The sequence below is a fragment of the Meles meles genome, chromosome 7 (genome assembly GCF_922984935.1).
Source record: "Meles meles chromosome 7, mMelMel3.1 paternal haplotype, whole genome shotgun sequence".
In the NCBI taxonomy this organism is placed as follows: Eukaryota; Metazoa; Chordata; class Mammalia; order Carnivora; family Mustelidae; genus Meles; species Meles meles.
In genome coordinates, this window is record NC_060072.1 from 51,768,406 (window position 1) to 51,790,641 (window position 22,236).

A 22,236-nucleotide genomic window follows, 5' to 3' on the forward strand; every position below is an offset into this window, starting at 1 on the left:
AATCACTTCAGTATTTCTAACACCACGTCAGTAACTTTTATTTCATCCAAATTGCCTATAATATTTAACGGAAACTACCCCTAGTGAAAATATCCCCCCCTCAGCCGGCCCCCACCACCAATTTGGCATTTATAGAGAAGAAACCATATTCCAAAAGCATCCCACAGCAAAAAAAGTGCCACCTCATTTACAAGCTTCTCTTCTAGGCATGGACCTAAGAATAAATTATAGTTCTTATCCCTTACGTTAAAGCAATGATAATACCACACTGATACTACAAACTTTCCTCTTCTGTCCCCTAATCAGCACAACCTTGAAGCCACTGCAGCCTTAGTACTGCTCCTACACCGCCAACAGCTTCTCTTAACTGTTTCTTTTTTTCCTCAAATCCTTCTGGTTTCACCATTTCTCCTTCAATTTTCTTGTTCAGATTATTTCACACCTCAAATATGCCAAACTTTTCTTTGTAAATGTCCTTAATGTTTTGACTTCTCTTCCCTTTAAGCTACCCTAATGACTATAAAAATCAAGTTCCTAAAAATGTTTCCTTAATTATACTACTACATCCCTCAAAATTGTCAAATGATTTCCCCATCAGATTTTGTTTCAAGGAAGTAATTCTAACTTTGTGATACTCTTCTATGTACTCAGACACACTGCTGACTTTCCTTCTCCAAACCTCTCTTTCACATCAATTTCAAAAATGTTAATAGTTTTACTGATCCTTTAACTTTTTTCATTCTCTTACACTGAGATCAAATTCATTAACCATTACGAATGCCCAGATAAAAAGGAAAAAATGAAGTGTATCAACCTACAAATGTATTCACAAATATATGTTTAATGTTGATCAAATAAATTGCTATTTTCCTGAGAAAGACTCCATTTTGGTCACTCAATGGCAGTAAAAGGAAGAAAAGCCTGCATGTGCCCAAAGTTCACAATTCAAAAAGAAAAAGGTTTTCATTTAATAATTATTTATTGAGTACTTTGTGCTAGGCATTGGAAATGTGACAATAAATTTTAAAAATCCCTACCCTCAAGGAGCTTATGTTAGAAGAGACAATGTACAAATAATACATTTTAAAAATATACGGAAGGCAAATGGTTCTAAACACTTTGGAGGCAAAACAGCAGGAAAGGTGCTTGATGTGAGGGAGGAAAGCAGTATTAAATAAGATGGTCAAAGAAGGCCTTACTAAGAAGACTGCATTTGAAGAGAAACGTGAAGGAACATAGGTAACAAGCCATGTGGATACCTGAAAGAAGACGTTTACAGACGGAAAGAACAAGTATACAGGCTTTGAAGTGGTAGCATGCTTGCCGTATTATTTCTAGAAATGTAACAGAGTGGAGAGGGCAAACAGCAAGAAATGCAGTCAAACCAGTAAGATTATTTACAGGAGTCAGTAGGTACAGATAATGTAAGGGACCTTGGTGACTCACATATATTACTCTGAGCAGGAAACCTCACAGAATTCATCTTATTCAGCTTATGCTTTAAAAAAAAAGCCCATGTAATAAGGGTTGGGACTAGTCTCTAAAGTTAAGTTTAAGAATCCTAAGCATTTAGACAATAAATGATCTGCTGTTCAGTACTCGGGAAAACTGAGGAAACAGAACACGCAGGGTGTCTTCCTTTCTCCAGAAAACTGACTCCCAACTTCAGTCAGCCTCAACATTCTTCTGTTCTGAATACCTCAAACTATCACCAATTATCAATCAGTATACAAAATATTCTGCCAGGAGGAACAAAACATTTTTCTAAAGACATACAAATAACCAGCAAGTACATGATGCTCAACATCACTAATCATCAGGGAAATGCAAATTAAAATCACATGAGGTATCACCTCACACCTGTTAGAACGGCTACCTTCAAAAAGATGAGGTAACAAGTATCGGTGAAGATGTGGAGAAAAGGGAATTTTGTGCACTGCTGGTGGGATGTAAATTGATGCAGCCACTTTGGAAAACAGGATGAAGGTTCCCCCCAAAATTAAAAATAGAACCAACATATAATCCAGCTAATCCCACTTCTGGACATATATAAACAAAGGAAATGAAAACAGGATCTTGAGGAGATCTCTGCCCGCCCATGTTCACTACAGCATTCTTCACAACAGCCAAGATATGGAAACAACCTAACTGTCCATCAACAGATGAATGGATAAAGATGCAGTACATGTGTGCACGCACGCATGTGTGTGCGTGCACGTGTGTATACTCTCGCACAACAGAATATTCCTTGGTCACCAGAAAGAAGGAAATCCTGCCACTTGTGACATGGATGGATCTTCACAGCATTACGCTAAGTGAAATCAAGTCTGACAGAGAAAGACAAATACTGTATGATATCATTTATATGTGGGATCCAAAAAAGTCAAACCCAGAAAAGAGTAGAGTGGTGATTAGCAGGGGCTGGGTAGTTTGACAAACTGGGAACTACTGAGGATATACATTGCCAGGTATGAAAGCAACACGTTCTGGGGATCTAATGCATAGCTTGGTGACTATAGCTAATAATACAGCAAGTTGCTAAGAGAATAGATCTTAAATGTTCTCAAAACATTTAACAAAACACACACACACACACACACACACACACACACGAAAGTGGTAACTATGTGACAGGATGGAGGTGTTAGCTAATGCTATGGTAGCAATCATTTTTGCAATACATAAATATATCAAATCAACACACTGTATACCTTAAACATACACACTGTTATATGCCAATTATATTTCAGTAAAGCCGAAAAAAAGTTCTGCCAGGAAGACACCAAGCCTTCAATCCTTCTGGTCTTCTTAAAGCCTGTTTTTCCTTCTCCTTCATTCATCGTCAAGGTCCTGCGTGCAGCTCTCCTAGAGTCGTGAAGGATGCCTAACTACTGCAGCTCACTGTGACTTTCCCCTTCTCAGAACCCCAATGCATTTACTGTCAGTATCTCTGCTAACTTTTATTATAATTTAACTATTTGCTGTTTGTTTCCTCCCACAAGACTACGAAATCTCTACCTATCTCAATGCTTCGCAGACATCTGATGCTAAATATATTCTGAATGAACAGCAGCTTGAAGGCACACTGCAGTCTCTTAGAATAACAGCTGCACCAGTGCCAGAGGGTACCATAATCCTGATTACTCTACAACCTTTTCCTTTGAATAAGAAGGAAATTGTATTTATTAACCTTTTGATAGATTCCAGGAATAATGATGCCATGTACTCAGGAGGTAACTTCCACCACTATTTTTTTTTTAAGATTTTATTTATTTATTTGACAGAGAGAGACCACAAGCAGGCAGAGAGACAGGCAGAGAGAGGAGGAAGCAGGCTCCCCGCAGAGCAGAAAGCCCAATGCGGGGCTCAATCCCAGGACCCTGAGAGCATGACCTGAGCTGAAGGCAGAGGCTTTAACCCACTGAGCCACCCAGGTGCCCCCTTCCACCACTATTTTAAAGCAGGTATTACCTCCACTTTTATGGACAGAAAAATAGAGGCATGATAAGGTTAGGTTGCTTCCTGGCAGGAAACACAGTTTTAAAACCTGGGATCCAAACCTACATCTGACTCCAAAGCCTACATTCTTTTCATTATATTAAAAACTACACAAAAGAAAATATTTGTTCTATTTAGTTTAAGGAAAGCATTCTCCTCTAGAACTTTCTCTAGATATGGAATTATTAAACTTCAATTTCCTTATGAGGTAATGCATGAAAAATGTCCAAAATGAGGATGAGGAGAAGACACTGCTGTTGGAGAATACACTGCTATCTCTTAGAAATGCAAAATTCTTCAAGACCAAGCTCTCTAACTGTAGTCCAGGCAAAGATTTTCCATGATCTATCAAAGTATAAAGTGACCCACGACCAGCAGGGACAGCATTAGTCACTCTCCTCTCCGCTGCCAAGGCACTTTGTTCATAAGACTATTATAAAACTTATCAGAAGGCATCAGTTTAAAAAAAAAAAGTCCTAATTTTCTGACTTAGAACTACACCTAAACAACAATTTGGCTTCCTCTTTCAACAAGATATTCACAGACATACATCAAGTGCCTATTATGTGCCAGACAGCGATTAGTTTCAGGCGATTAAAAATAAAAATATGTAAGCCCTGTCCTCTGGGCTGGAGAGCAGTAGCTGTAGACATGCACTTTCAAAGTCAGTCTCTCATAATTTTAAAACTCTATGACCTTAAGGCTGGTTTTAGTCTTTGGAAACTTCAAGTCATCTAGGCACTTGATAGGCATGAATAGGCACTATTCATTAGGTAGTGAAATTCAACTACCTAAATGACCAATTATCTCTGAGTTGCACCTTTTGTAAACAGACATTCAAGTTCTCAAATCCCATCTTCTAGCTTTAGTGGCTTAAACAGAGCATAATTATATGAGAAGAAATGGGGAGTAGGGGACAAATGTTTCCAACAGCTGCAGAACACTGCACCTGTGTGTGCAGCAAAACCTTCTGCATTTCACCATCAGCCAGACAGATCTAAAAATGGACAGGGTGAACATGGCAGCACATTCTTTTGCAACATAGCCCATTGCCCATCTGTTCTCTGAAAGTTCTCCAATTGTTTCATAGCTCTATTAAATATACAGTCATTCTAAAATACAGGAACAGTTCATATCAAGTATACTTAATAAATTACTCTAAATATCGATATTATATCAGCAAGCAAAACAAGTTTTGACAAAAACTGGCTACTATGAAACTTGCCTCAAGTAAAGTCTTGTACCACCACCCTTGCTCTCCTCATAAATAACCTTTCCATTTTTACCCACCTATCTATCTGGATTTACAGACCTAGATGGGGATAACAAGTGAAGGAAGGAAGGAGAGCAAAACCTCAAAAGCTTCTCCACTTCTCAGATCCTATAGGAATCTCAACTTTTCACTTGCCCTGTTTTAAGAAAGGCAACAATGTGTGCTGCTTCCAAAAAAGCTATCGTTAACCAATAACAGAACATACATCATGATTTTATAAAATCAAAGGGGCTTTAAATGTGGATTTGATAGTACTAAGAATAAAATAAAAACTGAAATAATGTGTCCAAGAAAATAAAAGACCAAAACCTATAATTAAGTTGACAATAGCCTTATTATTTGTTTGGTTCTTATTCTACATCTCTGTATTATGAAGAACAATTATGGTCTCTTTCAACCTTGTCATCACTTGAAAATCTCACATTTGCTCACCTCGAAAATGAAGACTCCATGGGGCAGATAACAAACTGTAATTGAGATTTCTGTCTTTATCCAAGCACCAATTTCATATTATAATTGTATCCCAAGTTTGGGATTTCTATAACAAAAGCCATAAGAAAGACTTCTAACTATAGACTGTTCAACAAGTATTTATAGAGCATATTCTATAGACCATGCTATAAGAACACAGTGCTTAAGGACTAGTGGGGATAAACGAGTAGCTATGATATATAACATAATCAATACCACCTTAGAGTTTAGTATCAAGCACTTCAGGAATTCAGAAAGGGATATGGAACTTCTGCTTAAAATACTTTCAAGCCTTAAAAACAAATCAAGAGTAATAAAATGGAATGAACTACTGGAAAATGCAACAATGATGAACCACAAAAATATGCTGAGTGAAAAAAGCCTCACAAAAGAGTATTCTACAAATCACTTACATGAAGTTTTAGAACCAAAACTAATCTATGGCGAAAAAATCAGAACAGTGATAAGAGTATTGATATGGCATGAGGAAACTTTTGGAGGTGAAGGTTATATCTGCAGGGATTTAAGTTGCACAGCTGGATGCATCTGTCAAAACTCATTGACAGTAAAGATTGGTACATTTGACTGCAAATAAATTTTACAAAAAAAAAAAAAACAACTCTCACTCTAGTTAACAATATATATGACATATGTAAAGGTTAAGTATCCTAACGCTTTCAATTTAATCTGAAGTACATTTTTTAAAAAGACAGAATGATGGATGGACAGAGTGATAGGTAAGATATATAATAAAGCAAATACAAAAAAATTAACTGTAGAGTTTAGGTGTGGGTATATGAGTGCTCACAGCACAATTCTCTCAATTTCTTATTTCAAATTTTTCATTATAAAATGCTGGAGGAGAGAAAGTATTAAAACAATATTTGTTGATGCTGCAAACATCCTAACAGAGAACTGGTAAAAGATCACTTCAGTACCTAGAATACATTCGGTAAAAACCCTAACTTTAAATAATGTATAAGAAAAAACATTTTCGGGGCACCTGGGTGGCTCAGTGGGTTAAAGCCTCTGCCTTCGGCTCAGGTCATGATCTCAGGGTCCTGGGATCAAGCCCCGAATCGGGCTCTCTGCTCGGTGGGGAGCCTGCTTCCTCCTCTCTCTCTCTGCCTGCCTCTCTGCCTAGTTGTGATTTCTATCAAATAAATAAAATATTTAAAAAAAAAAAAAGAAAGAAAAAACATTTTCTTCCTTTCAATCCAATCTAAATTCTTAACAAATCAAAAACTTGAAAATTTCCTCTTCCTTTGCAAGAAATTTAAAAAGTTACTGTAACATAAAGGTTTTTTGTTGTTTTTTTTTTTGGTTTTGCTTTGTTTCAGAGAGACCTGGCTGATATAGTCTTATTTTTCAAAAATTCATATAATTCACATTTACAAATAAGATTTTAAGTTATCTTTTTTTACTAAAATGATGTCAGAAACTTGGCATACAGAAAAATAGCCATAGGAGCTGGTGTCTAGTAAAAATAAATGCTTCATAAATATTTAAAATTATTTTCTAATATGCTTCACTATTGGGTCAGAGGTAATTCACTGACAAGTGATTTTAAGACTGACACATTATTTACCTAAAATAAATTTATTACCAAATTTGAAAGCTAGATGACTAGCAAATCAAGAAAATATCAAAATACTTCACATTTAAGAGACTTCAATGCTAGTCTGCCCCTTCACAAAATGAACTCTGGTATCTTAATGGAGAATCTGTAACTCGAGATTTGAAAGAATTACCAATTACTGAATCTAATAATAATAAATAAAATTAAAATTCCCATTAAAAAAATGTTTAATCCAAGAGATGACTTTTACAGTTCAAGAAAATTCCAAAACTTACTCTAAGACAAAAGAGAAAGTTAATAATCAATCTTTCCCCACCCCAACACACACACACCCCCCCCAAGTCTTTTTGGCTCAAAACTTCAGAGGGAAACAATTAGGCTGCTGTCTCCATCTAACTTTGTCTGCTAAAGACACTCCTGTAGTTTACCAATGTTGGGAGGAAAGTACCGTAATACATTCAAATAACACAAAGCAATATATCTACTTAAGTTACAGGAGCTTCATCCTACTACACTGCACAAGGTCCAAAAGTCTGAGTGATCTGTTTTTTTAGTACTTTCACAGATCTCTTCTTTAAAACCATTTTTGCACATATGCCAATTAAAGAATTATGCTACTGCATGGTGACAAGTGAATAGAAAAATAAAAGCATGTCAACCCACAAAGGTTAGATACAAACCTATAAATAATACCAAGCATCTGTGTAACAGATAACTTGGCACCCAAACGATTTTATGCTAATGCAATACTGTGATTTATTAAACATGGTGACAGCTCACTGTATTAAGAGATTTTAAACATTAACTGTTACACACTAGAGACTGTCTCTGACACTTCCTCAAGATTTACACTGCCAAGAATAAAGTGGAATTGTATTATAACAAGGTCTGTTCTGAAAGAATATTGCTAAATGAGAATCTGGAGAATCTGGAGATCTGTGATACACTGTACAACCTACCTCCAGTGCAATGCAATAAAGCAAGAGGCATTTCTCATACAATTAAACACAAGAGGTCTTCTCTTCTACGGAGTAACACTCTCAGTCACAATGCACTGTGTTTAACATTGTAAATGACCAGAGATAGTTAATTTTGTACCACACGACAACAGGCAGATTAAAAAAAAAAAACAAAAAAAAAAAAAACTGGAGAAAAGCTACACTGCAATGATAAGGTAAATGTACTAAATATATATATATATATATATATATATATATATATATATATATATATATATATATGAGTTTTCAGTCCATTCCAAGAGGGGACAAGAAGTATAGCTCTGTTAAAAGGGAAAAGATCATTTTATGTATAAACAAAGCAAAAAAAGACTGAAGTTGATACAAACAAACATATAAACTGAATTTGGAGCTTAAAAGGAAATCCCCATCATTGGCTTTATAACCAATGTGCTTAAAAATCTCATCTTGACTTCTAGCTTTGGAAAAAAACAACAGAAATGAAAAGTCACTGGGGAAATAGAGTATTTAAGTATGTCATCATTAGGTCAAAACCAAAACCACCGCATGAAAGAAAATGTAAGCAATTACGACATGTGGTAAACTAGGCTAAATATGACTTTTTGTGTTGTTGGTTATAACATACAGAACGTTAAAAATAAAACTCATGCTTCCACATGAACACAGTGGACAGAAGTACAACATACACTGGACAGAAGTACAACATACCACATTTTCACCTAATATCTAACTTCTTAAATGAATAAAAAGTATCTCTTCACACTGAAAGGCAGTGGGGTCAAATGAGAAAAAAAAAAAAATCACTGGAGCAGGGAACATTTAGCTAGTCCCAACATTTATGACTTGTGATCTTGAGCATTCTAGTAACCTAATGTAAAACGGGATGTTTTGTGAATAAGCATACAGATACTGAGGGAGTAGGAAGGAGATTAATAAATCTTAGCTTTTTCTTTTTTTCAATCCTAACATAAAATAAAAAATAAACAGTATTCAGTTTACAAAATATCACAGTATGCCACTGCTCCATTCCTCTTTTGTTTCTGCCCTGGAACTAGTTGGAAAAAAGGACAGAATTCTTATAAAATCTGTGAGTTACAAAGAGATGAAATGGAAGACCCCTGAAGGCAAATCTCCTGCCAAAAATTTTTATAATGCCTGAATTTTTTTCTAATTGCCAAAATTTGCACTTATCAGGTATAGAATCTGAGTTAATGAAATCTTATATTTAAAGCACCATCACCTTGAGAAGATTAGACTTTTTACCAGTTAAGTTAGCCAGTCAGTCAGTAATTTGAACATTACAACTGATCCCCTGACATTTATTATGAATGACTTAAAACAAATTCTAAAATATAACCAGTGTATTTTCCTGAGAGCATGCTTTAAAAGCAATGGTTCTCCTTTTCTGAAGAAAAAGGACTTCTTCATTTTTATCAAGACATTCAGATTCCCACAATAGTATTTTTAATATTCACTTACGAAGAAAAAAAAAAATGACAAATGCTACCATGAATAATTTTTTGTATTCTAACCACAGCAATATTGATATACAGCTGCAAACAATACACAATATGAGAAAACCAAATCATTTGTCAGGTCTTCAAACACTTTGTAAGAGGTACAGCTCCCAAATGTTCTCAGCCCATAAGTTAAGAACTACTGACATAAATTCTAAATGAGAAATGTAGGCAACCCAACTACTATACATATAAAGATGAAGGATGATTTAGAGAGGTGGAGCCAAGCTCTGATTCCATACCACCTCAATCCTCACTAAAGATAATCACATTATCAAATTTTATCAAAAAATCAAGATTTTTATTATCAGAATTCTACAATATTGCAAATTTAATCAGATAGCTTTCCCTAACATTTGACTAAAGTAGCTGAATTAAGGGAATAAAAGAAGTTGAAATTTGATAAAGGAGAGGGTATACAAAAGGGGAATGCAGTAGAATACAATGATTAGAGGATGAGCTTTCAAAACATACTGGTAGGGTTCAACCAACAACATAATTCAATTAACTCCTCTCTCTGACCTGTAACCTTGGACAAAGTGATTAACCTAATCCTCCATTAGAGTCCTCACTCATAAAACATTAAAAATGCTTAAGAAGACTAAATGTTTGCATTTGCCAAGCACCCAGTAAATGGACTTACTCTTTTATGCAGAGTGAAATAAGTCACAAAAGACAAACACTGTATGATCTCACTTATATGTGGAATCTAAAAAAAACCAAACTCATAGGTATAGAGAACATACTGGTGGTTGCCAGAGACAGGGATGGGGTGGAGGGTGCCTGAGTGACTCAACTGGTTAACCATCCCACTCTTGATTTCAGCTCAGGTCATGATCTCAGCTCAAGGTTGTGAGATCAGAGCGCTGGTTGTGGAGCCAGCTTGCTTAAGATTCTTTCCCCCTCTTCCTCTGCCCCTCCCCCTCCCTCTCTTATAAAGAAAAAATAAGTAAAGGTGGTCAAAAGGTATGAACTTCCAGTTGTAAGAAGCGTAAGTCCTGGGGATGTAATGTACAGCATGGTGACTATGGTTAATTTCACTGTACTGTATATTTGAAAACTGTCAAAATAGTAGATCCTAAAGCTTCTAAAGAAGAAAAACTATACGAGGTGATGAATGTTAACTAAATTTACCATGGTAACCATTTTGTGATATATACATATCAAATCATTATGTTATACAACTAAAACTAATACATAATGTTATGTTTATATGTCGATTATCTCTCAATTTTAAAAAAAAAAAAAGGAAGATTTGAAGTATTGAGCACTTGGATGTTTGGCCAAGACTATAGCAAAACAAGAGCAAGCTAGGCCAGTATAAGAATAAGAATTAGAAGATGAAAAAGTATGAGAAATGGTGGAGAGGATGCAGCAAAAGGAGAACCCTCCTACACTGTTGGTGGGAATGCAAGCTGGTACAGACACTCTGGAAAACAGTATGGACTTTCCTCAAGAAGGTAAAAGGAGAGTTACCCTACAATCCAGCAATTGCACTACTAAGTATTTACCCCCCCAAAAATATGTAGTGATCTGAAGGGGTACCCACACCCCAATGTTTATAACAGCAACGTCCACAACAGCCAAACTAGGGAAAGAGCCCAGATGTCCATGGACAGACAAATGGATAAAGATGTGGTATATATATACGATGGAATTTTATGCAGCCATCAAAACCCCAAAATCTTGCCATTTGCAACAACGTGGAGAGAACCAGAGGCTATTATGCTACGGGAAATAAGCCAACCAGAGAAAGACAATTATATGATTTCACTCATACATGGAATTTAAGAAGCAAAACAGAGAATCATAGGGGAAGGGAGGGAAAAATAAAACAAGACAAAATCAGAGAGGGAGACAAACCATAGGAGACTCTTAATCATAGGAAACAAATTAAGGGGGTTGCAAATTAAGGGTTGAAGGAGAAGAGGGAGGGGGGAAGGGAGGTGGGATAACTGGGTGATGGACATTCAGAAGGGTACATGATGTAATGTCTTATGTATTACATAAGACTGATGAATCACTGAACTCTACCTCTGAAACTAATAATATGCTACATGTTAACTGAATTCAAATTTTTTTAAAAAATGAAAAAGTATAAGAAAAAATAAAAAGTCAAAAAATAAATTGCTTCCTCACCCAACTCCCACAGAAGATGAGCCACAGCGCTGAGGACCCAAAAGTTAAACCGATACTGTATCAGTGCTAAAAAAAAGACACAAATTTTAAATAGGCTTCTATGGGCTAGCTTAAAAAACAGTATGTAAACATTTCCAAGTTCAAACAACTATTTTACACATGATCTGGAAGACAACCCATTCAAAATTAAGGACTGCCCATTTTTTCCTTTTGGAAGTAAACAGCTTGACTTTGTGAGCAAACACTCTCTAGTAATCAGAATGTAGTTCAAAGAATTTATTCAGATTCATTAAGGAGAGATTGTTAAGTGTAAATCTACCATAAAATAGCACCTTGTAAAAGAACTGAGATAGTTTTTACAATTCAAAGAGCATGATGAATAAGAGCATCGCAAAATCTTTCTCAAAAGGCAAGATATACTGAAATCCTTAAAATTTTTCGTATTGCCAACAAAAGCTTTATTAGTCATTCTGTTTTCATTTTTCTAAATAGGAGCTAACTTTCCCCTTATCTCCTGGGACAGTCATGCGACAGAACCAAAAGGCCCTCCCTCCCTCCTACATGTCTAGTCTGAAGAGCTGTACAAAGCAGTTTACAACAGGAAATGGTGAGAAGAATATAAAGGAATATCCCAATAAGAAATGAGTGAGAATTTAGGGGACATCACTTCTGCTTTAAGCTAAGAAGTCTTTTATGCCACTTTATACCTTTATACCATCAAGCATGGCCATTTATCCAGGGCAGGTAGGTGAGAGATTTAGTTCTGCCACTGCTCTGTTATTTCTAATTCACTGTAGTGACTTACGATTTAAATACCCCATATTTGTACTATATTTCTATTAGACAGCTCTGGTCTAAGCAAATCACATCTTTGATACAGTTTCAAATGGGAAATGGGATGAAAATTTCATTATGTACTTCATGTCAATCATATAGGAGACTGAGATCCTAATGCACTTTAAATTCCTTATAACTTAAGTAGCATGATTTTAACATCCTGCTTATCAAATTCATTTTATTATTTTATGCCCCCCAATCTCTTGATTATCGCCTTTCAGTCTATTGCCTATTCACAGGGACACACCTTATCTTCCCACTTCTGCAGTAATAGTGTTCACGGCATCTTACAAACTCACTGAAAAACAACATGTGAAAGGCCATCCTTCTCTATCAGCTGCACACATTGTCTGTTCTTGGATAATGTTAACAGAAGCTGACTCTAAAGACCTATCCACATTCCCAAGAAACTTCTTCGGTCTCAAATTCACTACTATATTTTGGATTAAAGCAACATATTTCATCTCTGACTCTCCTATCGGCAAATCAACTTTCTAGTGGTCAACAAGAGTAAAATCTAATTTCAAATTGTGCTTCATTGCCTACTAAATTAACATAACTGCAAAAATAAGAACATTCCTTTTCAGCACCCAGAAATAAAGCACTAATTAGGTAATATAAAAAGATGACTCCTTTTATCTCCTCGAACAGCTTGAGAGTAAGCTTCAAAGATACTGACGAGGATTACAAATTTAATGGACTCTTCTATTACTTATTAACATCACTGACAGGACATGTCATATACAGTGCTAACCACGTGTTGTTTAAGTAGACTACTGTAGCTGGGAAATTCCTTTTTTTTTTTTAAAAGATTTTATTTATTTACTTGACAGAAAGAGATCACAAGTAGGCAGAGAGGCAGGCAGAGAGAGAGAGGGAAGCAGGCCCCCTGCTGAGCAGAGAGCCCCATGCGGGACTCTATCCCAGGACCCTGAGATCATGACCCGAGCCGAAGGCAGCGGCTCAACCCACTGAGCCACCCAGGCGCCCCTGTAGCTGGGAAATTCTAACTTAATGTATTAAAAATACAGCTATGTATCACTTCAAATTTCTCCAAAGCATTTCCATAGACATTATCACCTCAGTTTCCTACAAAGGTCATTGGTTAGAAGTTGATTTTATTATCCCCTAATTTGACGGATGCAAAAGCCAAGGCTCAGAGGGAAGTTCCATGTGACTTAACTGCCCAAATAAAGTGAGTAGGTGAAAAAAGATGCATAAAAAAAATCTACTGCTGCCTAGTCGTTAAGATTGTGGACCTTGAAGTCAGATCATGGGTTCACATGGCTAGCTCCAAAACTTAGTAGCTGTGGGATACTGGACAAGTCACCTGTAACCACATTCCACCTACATTTCAGTTTTCTCAGATACTATTAATAGCTTCCCTCATAAAAACTAAGATAAAATGCCCATACACAGAAAGTTCTCAATAAATGCTTTTATCATTTAAGGCTTTAGAATTTGAAAGATGGAACATTTGGAGATGACATGTTTTAAAAACAAGACTTTTTGTCCTAAGCATAAGAATACTTCTAGAACATCTTGTACTATAATCATAAACACTTCATACTGATAACATTTTCATTTTTGGCAAATTCATTCTTCATGTCTCGTCCTTTTTTACTTTTTAAAATATTTCTAAAAACCTGCAAGAAATGGAACTATTTCGTTTGTATAGCGTACACAGTGTGTTTACACACTGTGGTAAACTTTATTATAGGGCATATTCAAATTTGCAGAAGTTAATTTTTCACGTTATGTTTCCTAAGTCACAATATGGTAACCAAATCTCAATTCTGGGGGATATCTAGTGCATAAATATTTTGGAGAAAGAAGAGGATGCCACCACGATGTGGGAGAAAGGGAGACACTTTATGTATCTGGGCGAAGAGTTTCACTCCTATAGTTCTAGAAAGTATATACTCAACTTCTGATATTATGTGGCACACAGTAGGTGCTCAATCAGTAATTTATAAGTGGATGAATGGATGAATGAAGAGGATAAACTTAATTGTGCTTCAAGTAACTAAATCAAATAAGAAAGTGTCTGTGATACCATGGGGGAGGTACCCTTATAAACCTACAAAGTCATTAATTAGATTGACGAAGGGTCTAAACCATAGCTCAGGGACTAGCAGAAACCATTATTCTAAGATTCACCCTCCTTCTAATTAATTTCAATGACCCTCTCTATATGGAGGTTTAAAAAAGTGTATCTAGGTGAATTCCTACAGAGCTTCCTTTTTAAGTGCAAAGTGCTTTCAGGAATTAGAGACAATCAGCAAATTCCTTTTGTATATATACATATAAAAGGAGTCCCTAACTGCAAAACATTATTAATGTTCTGCTATGTGTTAAAATGCTCAATGCTCCTAAAGCATTTTTTTCCTATTCATGTCACATTCAAGGCAGGAACCAATTGTTGGTGCATACTCATCACTCAGTTCAGGACAGCTGAACTAAACTCTTGTATAATTTTGCACCCAAGTCTTGTTTCTAAATGTTAGCTTGCCCCTTGATATCATTTTAAGCAAAAAGCTGTGGCCATTGAACAATAAATCTGCTACCCAGATAAAAAAAAAGAAAACATAGTGTAATTTTAAATCTATACCTTTAGAACTAAAGAAAAAATTAAGACATCGTAAAAGTAATACATTATGGCTTCCACATAATGGATCTGTTATCTTATTTTCAGACATTAGTATCTGTTAATATAAATTTTTTTATTCCCTTTAAAAAGTTAATTTCTTTAGAAATGAATTTTCAAAGGAACGACATCAAACATGTAAAATTTAACTACACCAAACAAGTATTAAAACCTAAACACTTTCTTCGTGGTCAACTACTTAAAAAATAATTTTGATAGTGTTGTTACTAAAAGATTATTAATTAAATCAAGATTTTTTAAAAAATGAGACTCAGGTTAAAGCATACATTATTAAAACAGCATAGTCAAGGTTATTCAACTGCACTGCTACTGGTTCAATTTAAAATCTTTTAAAAATAAATTCTGAATATGGAAGTCAAAATCTAAAGTTATCAAATAATTGTCATTAACAATTTCCACAATTAATATGAGGCTGCATTCCTAAATTAAATGGTAGCTATTTTTAGTGCAAAGTAAATGTGAGATTAAAATAAAGATTATTATAATTTTCATAAAGAAATCACTATTACTTGTTTACCACACTTATAGAAGGAGATTTCCAATACTTGAAGGTATACTTCATTTTTAAACTACTTAAAAACTAGATTAAATCTCTCTCTGCGTTGATGTTATAAATCTCTTTGCAGTAAGGTTCCTTTTACTTATGTAAAATATTTTTCAGAGGTAAAGTTAACATAAAATAATTAATGAGGAATAAGAGGCTAGTTTTAAAACTTACAACTCTACTGAGGAATCATGAAAATATCTGATTTCTAAAAGTATCCCTGAAATTACAGAACGGATCATTTCCACTGAAAGAAATATAAGCATAGAAAAAACACGTACGAATTTTTTTTTAAAGGAGAAAAAAATGGCAGAACAAACATACAAAAGATCTTTACATCTTAAAAATGCAACAATGGAAAAACATAAGTTTTAAAGTGGTAATGTAAAATCAGAAGAGTACTTTACCCACCAATTTTAGACAGCAAATCTTTCCTTTTTTTTTTTTTTTGGTCTTTCTCGGACTTTTTTAAATTTATTTTTTATTAACATATAATATATTGTTTCGGGGTACCGGTCTGTGATTCATCAGTCTCACATAATTCACACGCTCACAACACATACCCTCCCCAATGTCCATCACCCAGTCCTACCCATTCCTTCCCACCCCCTCCACTTCAGCAACCCTCAGTTTGTTTCATGACAGTAAGAGTGTCTTACGGCTTCTCTTCCAAAAATTAGAAATAGTGTCACGCTTTATAGTTTTACATATTATTTAGTATAGTTTGCATTATATTACAGCAGATTGGCCCACTCATGTATCAGTGAATTAATGAATCTAAAACCTTAAGTAAGGATAGTCTCACATGATTCCTAATTGTCGCCTGAGCACAAATTTGTACCTCACTGTCCTAAAGTTGTTAGATTTCATAGATTATTCCTGGCATTTCTAGGATTTCATGCATTAATCTGTTTCAGCCACCCATTTATCTTTCACAATTTTCTGGATAACAATTATGGTAGAGAACATATACACTGTCCTCATTTACTTACACATGTTAAAAGGCAATCTAGCAGAGTGCTTAAGACACACTACCTGAACCCAAACACTGCCTCTGTGCTTACTAGCCACATGACGCTGCCAAGTTCAACTTTCTTCATGTACAAAATGCCTCAAAAAGGCTGAGTAACAGTTAAAATTGTCCAGTTCAGTGGCACATAATGCTACCTAGGGTTAGCTGCTGTTACTCTTATTACTTTGTGTCATGTACTGAGCCAAGTACTTCACATGCATCATTCCATTTAATTCTCACTTAATTCTATTTTACAGATGAGGATACTGAAGTTCACAGTGGTTCAGCAACTTGACTTTAATACAAAAACAAGGGCCAATATTCAAACCCAGGTCTGCCTCCTCAATCCAAGCCCCGATATCTATGCCAATTTTCCTCAAACTAGGCTCCCTAGATATAACATGGGGAATTCACGCGTTTTCGCTCTGGTGACTTTTATTTTAAATTATACTAGAGATAATTTTCAAATGAAAGACACTTCCACAGAGTGTATTTTATTTAAATCATCAAACTGGGATATACAAACTTCTGGTGTTCCCAGGAATACTCTTCCAGTCCTAGAATATTTTTTTTCCTTACAAAATAGTCAACTTCGAAAAACTTTAAATATAATGTTCAGCTTTCATTCCTCAAGAATGAGGGAAACAACTATTTTCGAAATCCTTACGCCTACTTCATTATACACACCAAGTTTTAGACTAGCCACTTGTTCTAGTCTAATTACTTAGAAAGAATATACTTTTTTTAAAAAAGCAACTATAGGGATGCCTGAGTGGCTCATTTGGTTAAGCGTCTGCCTTCGGTCATGATCCCAGACTCCTGGGATCGAGCCTCGCAGCAGGCTCCCTGCTCAGTGGGAAGTCTGCCTCTCCCCCAGCTCATGCTCTCTCTCACTCTGTTCCTCTCTCTCAAATAAATAAAGTCTTAAAAAAAAAAAAATCAACTTGATTAACTAGCCCTCTGCTTAAAAACCTCCATGGATTCCCACTGTTCAACCTACAGAATCAAGTCCAAATTTGGAAACAGAGCTTCTGATCATCTTAGGCTGATCCAGTTCACACTGAACTCGCCCCTTTTACAAAAGGGTGGCACTTATCACCTAATACCTGATATACTTCTTAACCATTTTTGTGACTATTATTAGTGGAGTGGAGGCTTCTGCAAGAATGAGATTTCTTTTGCATCCTTCCCAGTACTGAGTATTATTAGGTACTGAGTAGGTAATCAATTACTGAGTTGATGATGAGTTAATCAGTGCATGTAAAGTGGGTATCTGATATGTGATCATTTTCAACAAATATTTATGAAGGATTGAACTTGTGCCAAGGATACTAATGTGACTTGGGTCTACTGAGCAATTCCCCTACGCCAGGCTAACAACATGAAAAATTTTACAAACATTACCTCACATAATGCTGAAAGCCACCCTGAGGCAGGTATTATCATCCTCGTTTTTTTTTAATATGAGGGAACTGAGTATCTTCTAGTAAAGTCATGGAACAGGTGTAAGAGAGAAACGAGATTCAAACTCAGATGAATGTAAAGCCTGGGCCCTTTACCAGTGTATTCAATTCCTCTTGTGGAACTATTTCCTCAAGGAACTGTAATCGAACTGGCACCATGGACGGATCCCATTATAATACTTTATAATAAATGCTGTGAAGGATGTAGAAGATCCTGAGCAGAGTTTGAGTATACCCAAAGTCCTGGGTAAAGAGGATGCAGAGTCAGAGAAAATATCCAGAGGTGGATACACTTTTAAGAATGAATAGCAGTTCAGAGAGGCAACCTTCCCAAAGAAAGAAATAATATGCAAAGGCATAAAGGCATGAAATTTTATGACATATTCAGTGAATACCAAGAAGTAACCAGAAAACTCCAATTTATCCAGAAAGTAAGTGGTAAGACAAACCTAGGAAATGAAGCTAGAAAAAGCAGGCATAGTCAGAACATAAACAGTTTAGCCAAAGAATTTAGATTTTATCCAATGAGTAAGAGAAAGCCATTGAGTAATTTTAAGCAAGAGAGTGTATTATTACATTTATGTTTTAGAAATATTGCTCTGGCACTGAAAATGGATTGAAGAGCTACAGCCTAGAAGCAGGGATACCTGACAGAAGACTACTAAAGCAGATCAGGCAAAAGACTAACTGAGTGACACTGATGGAAAGAAAAAGATTCAAAAGACCTATGGAGATAGAGCTACAGGACTTAGTAACCAACTGGATTGAGGTTTTAAGTTTGGTAGGAGCATGAAGGGATAGAAGGGCTCTAGGTAAATTCAAAGTTCCTAGCTTGAGTCCTGGGTAGATGGCAGTGCTATTAACTAAAACAGGGAACAGAGCTGGGGAAACAAGGCGAAAGGAAAGCCAACAAGTACAGAGGATGGGTACTTCTGGAACACGCAGAAGAAACTGTCCAATAAACAAATAGCTAAGTCTAGTACTCAGAAGAGAACATTTAAGGCAAAAATATAAAATCAGGAGGTATTAGCCAGAAACTATACAAAAGGATAGAACCAAAGACAAGAAGAGTCCTAGAGACCACCAATATTTAAAACACAGACAGACATGAGTAAAAGAAAACTGGGAGAGAGTAGTGATACAGAAGTCTGGAGAGAGTTGCAGGAAGAAGAGAGTTATCACTGAATTGAATCGATCAAAGAGGCGAAGCTAACTTTAATGCCTCTCTTACATTTGGCAATTGAGTAACTTGTGTCTTGAAGAAGAGGTTACAGAGGAATGGATGGTAAAGCTAAACTAAATGGTTGAGTGAATGGCAGAGGCAGAAAGAGATATCAATCTTGGCTGAGAGGACAGTAACAGCTGGAAGAGAACACAGCGTTGAAGAACATTTTCAGGGTGGCAGAGATTTTTATCTATACATTTTTATAGAATGTTCTTATCCTTTCTAGGGACCAGGGGAGAGTAAGATTTTTAACTTATGCCTTGTACTTAAACTTGGTGTATAGAAAATTACTCATCATACAAGGTTAAGTGAAAAAACGAGTCGCAGGATAGGTATAGTATGACATCACTTTAAAATAAAATTCTGACTCCTTTCTGTGGCTCTCAAGGCCTATAGGTCCTTTATGACCTGGCCCCCCTGCCACTTCTGACTTCTTCATATGCCATTCTCCCTCATTCACTATACCCCAGCCACACCGGCCACTCTATTCTGATGCTCCAACTTGCCAAGCTGGTTCTTGCCCAGAGAGTTTTGCACTGGCTGTTACTTCTGCCTGGAGTGCTTTTCTCCCTGTCAATGGCTAGTTCCTTCAAGACATTCAGGTTTCAGTCCAAACTTCACCTCCTTGGAGAGGCCTGCTCACCTGTAATATTCCATATTCTTCTATCCCAGGTAAAGTTACTATCATTAATTGTGTTAGCAACTACCACTCTCTCAAATCCTTATTTGTTTACTTGTCCATCTCCCCCTCCCTCTCCCCATCCCCCGAACGCTTAAAATGGTGCTTGGCACAGAGTAGGTACTCTATTGTATATATTTACATGGAAAGCATTAAAAAAGTTTTGAGAGGTATTATCTGAACTTATTTATACCAGGGGTGAATGGGAGACTAGAAGGTAGAGGTATGCAATACCTATTCATTTTCTGCTTCATAGATCTCTACCCAAATTTTCTACAAAAAGCATGCCTTTCCTAATTGGAAAACAATTTTTATTTAATGACCACATGAACCCAAGACAGTCAATCTATTCTGCATCTCCATTTTCTCTTGTTGAGTTGTCATGACCCAGTCTCACTGCAGGCTGATCCTTGAGTCGTTTTGGTAGGACAGTAAAAGTTAGACTCTTAAACCTTGGAGCTAGAGAGAACTTAGGGAGCATCTACTCCAACCCCCTAGTTATACAGATTAGGAAGTAGAGATTCATAGAAATTTAACTAATAAAAGCAATTTAACTAATAAAACTAGGGTATTGATAAAAAACTTTCAAAGACCAAAGATTAACAAGTATTTAAAAGGTCAATCTATTATGTGTTACACATAACTTAAATGACAACTAATAAAAGCTTACTAAAGCTTACTCTCATAAATAACCTACAATCTTCTGGTAAAATTATTACTCAAAGCAAAACTATTTCTTTAAACACACTATTTGACCAATGAACCCTATGGTTAAGCTCTGGTTAACCATTATACTATGACAAAGGATTCAGAATACATAAATATAGGGAGTGAAAGTTATTCACCGTTAGGTGTGCAGACTAACTGAATTAGTAGGCACGTCTTTCCAACAGAGTATTCAGTAAATCAAATATACAATACAGTTAAGGATTCATTACACTTTGATTCAAATTCCTGTATCAATGTCTACATTGTATTTTTAATGGAATTTAATAAAAATTAAATGCTGAATAAGAAATCCACTACTAAATATTTACAGAAATGACTTAACTATTTCTCTTAACATATATACCATAGTTTACCAGGAATACAACAAATTTTATCTAAACTTTGAATAATACCACTTTATGGTTATTTAATAAACTGTCTCAAGTGATCCTTACAATATCCCCACAGACAGCAGAAATTATTACTCCTATTTAATATAGAAGAATGAGCTTTCAGAGGTTAAGGAACTAAGTCATTTGGCCAAGTCCTTTGACTCAGATCCTCTACCTTTTAGCCACTGTTGTTTCCATCACCCAAACTACTTTACTTTTACCATGTATTAAAAAATACAAAAAACAAAAAACAAAAAAAAATACAAAAAACACAATTTCTTTCCTGCCACATTGGTGAAGGTGAAGGGGGTACTAAAACCCTAGCAGTCCTATCCCTTTCTATTCCAACCAAAATTTTTGTACTTAAGAAAACAAAACTCACTCCTCTTAACAGTGAGTTGAAAGACGTGACAATCACCTTAATCAAGAATTGTGCTCATCAGTAGTAATAATGTCATTAATTTATGTGAAGTTTACTAGTTTAACTTCTAGTGTGACCTTATTTCTTGTTCTCCCAAATTATCTGAGACAGAACACAATGTATCACTCTTGCTCCCAGGGAGCAAGTTAAAGTGAGTGCTGGGTTTCAGGCCTTTTCTTACTCCTCTAATTAAGCAATAGAGTAACAATCTATTCTTTGATGATCTTAGAAATGGCTATACCCAAGTCAAAGGTTACACCATTCTGATTCCTACTCTTTATGTAAATCTGCTAACTGCACATTCACTATTTTGAAACAAAACAAACAAAAGTAAGGCTGATTTTATAAACACAAATCATAATAAAATGACTTCATGCTGGGTGAAAGGGTAGGACGTTTCAGGGGGAGTGGAGAGAGGGCCCTAACACTGAGAAATTATATCTTCAGCAGTCCATCACACACTACATCTACTTTCTCTCTTTCAATCTGTGTCGGCATCGTTCTAATAGATATCAGCATCATTTCACTGATAAGGAAAGGGAGGCTCAACCTCCCTTTATAGTCTCAACCTATAGGAACACTCTTGCTCGACTCAAGGCCTTTCTTGTAATTTCTGCCCAGAATGCTCTCCTGTCTCCCTATAATGCTGTCTCCTCCTGCTTCAGATCTTACCTCAAAGAGTAGCTACTCTCACTATCTCTCAAGCAGCATATACCAACTATTCCATCCTTATTTCCGTCACAGAACACAAATGATCTGTACTTATCCTCGTGTTGTAGGACAGAAATACTCTGATTTAACATTGCTGTATCCTACTTCTATCCTACAGC

The 22,236-nt window shown here is 35.9% G+C and overlaps 1 protein-coding gene across 4 annotated transcripts in view; it reads right to left on the bottom strand.

The window, feature by feature from the left end:
• Positions 1–22,236, bottom strand: part of LEMD3 (LEM domain containing 3) — a 78,920-nt gene that overhangs the window by 54,198 nt on the left and 2,486 nt on the right. The gene's annotated exons all lie outside the window — the stretch shown is intronic.